Source organism: Mytilus californianus, unplaced genomic scaffold (assembly GCF_021869535.1).
Source record: "Mytilus californianus isolate M0D057914Y unplaced genomic scaffold, xbMytCali1.0.p SCAF_2, whole genome shotgun sequence".
Taxonomy (NCBI): Eukaryota; Metazoa; Mollusca; class Bivalvia; order Mytilida; family Mytilidae; genus Mytilus; species Mytilus californianus.
In genome coordinates this window covers 3,301,688-3,305,102 of record NW_026262668.1, presented here as the reverse complement: position 1 = coordinate 3,305,102, position 3,415 = coordinate 3,301,688, and the positions used below count along the sequence as shown (strand labels likewise).

The window sequence follows — 3,415 nt, the reverse complement described above, 5'->3', positions numbered from 1 at the left end:
ATGAGCTTACTTATGGGGGTTTTTAACGACCTTGGCTGGCTATAAAGCCCTCGCACGGTCGGACCATGAGCAAGGAATCACTCCTTCTTATATACCCTAATGGTAGCCATACCATTTTTGAAGGAGGTGTGTACTACCAAAGTGCCTCATTACTCGTATTACAGTTTCCTTTGGAACACCCCTTCACATTTGACCTGACCCAAGGTTTACCCGCCAAATATCTTATTCTTTTCTATGTTTATTAAAGTATATACAAATACATAAAATAATTCTACCGAACTGTAACGGGTAAACTATCTAACCTAAGATACAAAATAGACCTGTTGGTGGCCTTCTGCTGTTGTCTGTTCTGTGGTCGGGTTGTTGTCTCTTTGACACATTCCCCATTTCCATTCTCAATTTTACAGTTGTATTGTGATGTCATGAAATTTTTAAACGAACGTTATCGTACTATTGACATACAACATTGAAACATACACATGGTTTAATTATCGTACTTCGCATTATAAGTACAAATAAAACGTATGATCTGTTTGAACACTTTAACAGTCAAGTAAATTATGTCACTTCGGCAAAATGGCTGTTCGTATGGTTATACTTTTGTAGATGACTGTCCAGTCTTTACGCTTCCATACGATCCTCAGTACACCTTTATGTAAAGCGTAATTTGCTCTCGTAGAAGAATAAACATATTTTACATATTTCATGGCACGTATATTATCATAACCACAACACGCATTAAAATGCTGAATGCAACACGGATACAATCAATGTGTTATTTACATTCCGTTTTATTGTGTGCAATATTTTCCAGGATAATAAGGGCGGATGCAGCAACTGCTAATACAATTGAAACTACTTCCAGTTGGATTGACAACCCAAACTGTTGAGTAAAAAATGCTGGCATACTGAACATCCACATCATTAATCCAACCAAACACAGAAATCCTATAGAAAAATAGACACAAAATAACAAAGTTATGAACGAACAAAATATAACTGGTCATGGAATATGTAGGAGACTTTATAGTGTGATAAGATTACCGTACCTTACATCTCTTTAACGTGAGCCGATGATTCCAATGCAGCAAGTAAATAGACATTAATTTTCGAAATGCGGGTTTGGTGCTGTGAAATTTGTACCGTTAATGTTAATACTACCATCATGCATGCTTTCGATATTCCAATGGGTACCTCCTACTGCCCGACTTGTTTTCATGTCCATACGAAGCAGAATTCGCACAGAACCTTCTCATAGACAAAAAAAAAGCATTGAAAAGTTATGTTATTTCGCCTTTAGATATATTGATCTCCTGTCACTCAATTAACAACATTTCAGTAAGTGCTTGCGTTTCATATATCCCAGTGAACTTAAGATTAAGGATACATGCAACCGAAACGTAAACGTCTGCTTCATATCTTGATCTTTTCTTAGCTATTGGCACAGATGAAAGACTTAAAGCTAGAATCTACGACAAACGTGATGATATAAACTTTCCAATTGCCGCCTTCCCATTTCTCATCAGTAACATACCCTCTGCCACATCGTATGGCGTACCCCAACTAAAACATTACGCTAGTGCATGATCACACTTTACGGATTTCTTTAATAGGGGTGTGCTCCTTACACAAAACACTGTTCTGAGGAAGAACGACTGAAATCGAGACTACATATTTTTGATGGTCAACATCAGGAATTTGCTTACGGATACGATGTGTCTGTGTCTGAACTCACTAGCGAAATGTTTTCGCGTTCTTAGATCTTTAGATACCGGAATAGTCATATAATCTGTTGTTTTGACGATTGTGTCCTTTTTTCCGATATTTCATTTTGTCTGAGTGTGTATTCGCATGGCGGTTACCCTGTCGATTCACCCGGTCTCGCTTCTTTTGGAGTTCATGCGATTCCCTGAGTTTTTGTTCGTACCTTGGTTTGTTCCCTTCAGTCGTTTTATGAGATTTGAACATCGATAAACTACTGTTGTCTTTTATTAAAGTACATATCATTAACAAGTTTCAAGTTGCATACATTGGCCCAATGTTGCACAATAATTAAATCCGGAAAAAATAGCGCATTATTTGTTCTATGTAATTTGTTTCACGACTTTTCTCGTGACCGTATTTTCATTTTTTTTTTATTTTATTCAATACCTTATATTTTATAAATAAGTTATACCTACAAAACAAATGTATGTACCTGCTACTAACAAAAACCCAGCACCAATAAACTGTACACAAGACCTTTGATTTAAAGACTGCGCTCTCCAATTCAGCATAAGAACACCTAAACCATAGGGCAATAGACCAGCTGCTGAAATAGCTTGTATGACATGTATCAATGCTGAAATGATAAACACAATTATAAACATAGTGCGAAGCTATCTTATTCTGTTTTAATGAACAGTATTCTTAATAGACTACATTTATAGAACAGTATCCTCGACAGACTATGTTTTAGGAACAGTGTCCTCGACAGACTCTGTTTTAGGAACAGTGTCCTCGACCGACTCTGTTTTAGGAACAGTATCCTCGACAGACTCTGTTTTAGGAACAGTATCCTCGACATACTCTGTTTTAGGAACAGTATTCTTGATAGATCGACTCTGTTTTTGGAACAGTATCCTCGACAGACTCTGTTTTAGGAACAATGTCCTCGACAGACTCTGTTTTAGGAACAGTATCCTCGACCGACTCTGTTTTCGGAACAGTATCCATGATAGACTCTGTTTTTGGAACAGTATCCTCGACAGACTCTGTTTTTGGAACAGTATCTTCGATAGACTCTGTTTTTGGAACATTATTTTTAATAGACTGTTTTTGGAACAGTATCCTCGACATACTCTGTTTATGGAATAGCACCCACACAGACTCTGTTTTGGAACAGTATCTTCGATAGACTCTGATTTTGGAACATCTTCAATAGACTCCAGAATACTAACCTTTTGGCGGAGAAGCATTGTTCCCAAGAACTACAGAGCCAAGAATAAGCACCCTCTTCGGCATTCCATACGAGGACTTGTAGACCAGATTGTTTTCTTCCTCTTTTTGAATATAGCTTGGAGTTCGATATTTTGGTTATACTTGTTTCCCTTCTTTTCTATTAGTTTAATTTTCTAGTAATATCTATTATATATTCTACTTGCTAATAATACCATTTGAAGTGAAATATCTGTTCATGTTTTTGTGTAAAAGTCATTCCGCGGAGGTAAATCGATACATTTAAGAGTAAAATATAGTTTTTTTTTTTCAAAGGAGCATCTATCTACTTCCAGTGACTTCCATAAACTAGTGAAAGGTAGCTAACTCAAACTCATGGGAATTATCCTTCCAATTGGCATTATAATATCTATGATAACTAATTTTAACGTGACCTCGAATAGATACAAGAACCATGCAGAAAGTTATACCTGACAAA

At 36.5% G+C, this 3,415-nt stretch overlaps 1 long non-coding RNA gene across 1 annotated transcript; it reads right to left on the bottom strand.

Moving 5' to 3' along the window:
* Positions 1-225: 225 nt before the first annotated feature.
* LOC127729088 (uncharacterized) lies at positions 226-2,340 on the bottom strand. The gene is made up of 2 exons (XR_007994512.1): positions 2,198-2,340; positions 226-948 (listed from the first exon to the last, which is right to left on the bottom strand). It is a non-coding gene; the product is annotated as an uncharacterized LOC127729088 (long non-coding RNA).
* Positions 2,341-3,415: the final 1,075 nt, after the last annotated feature.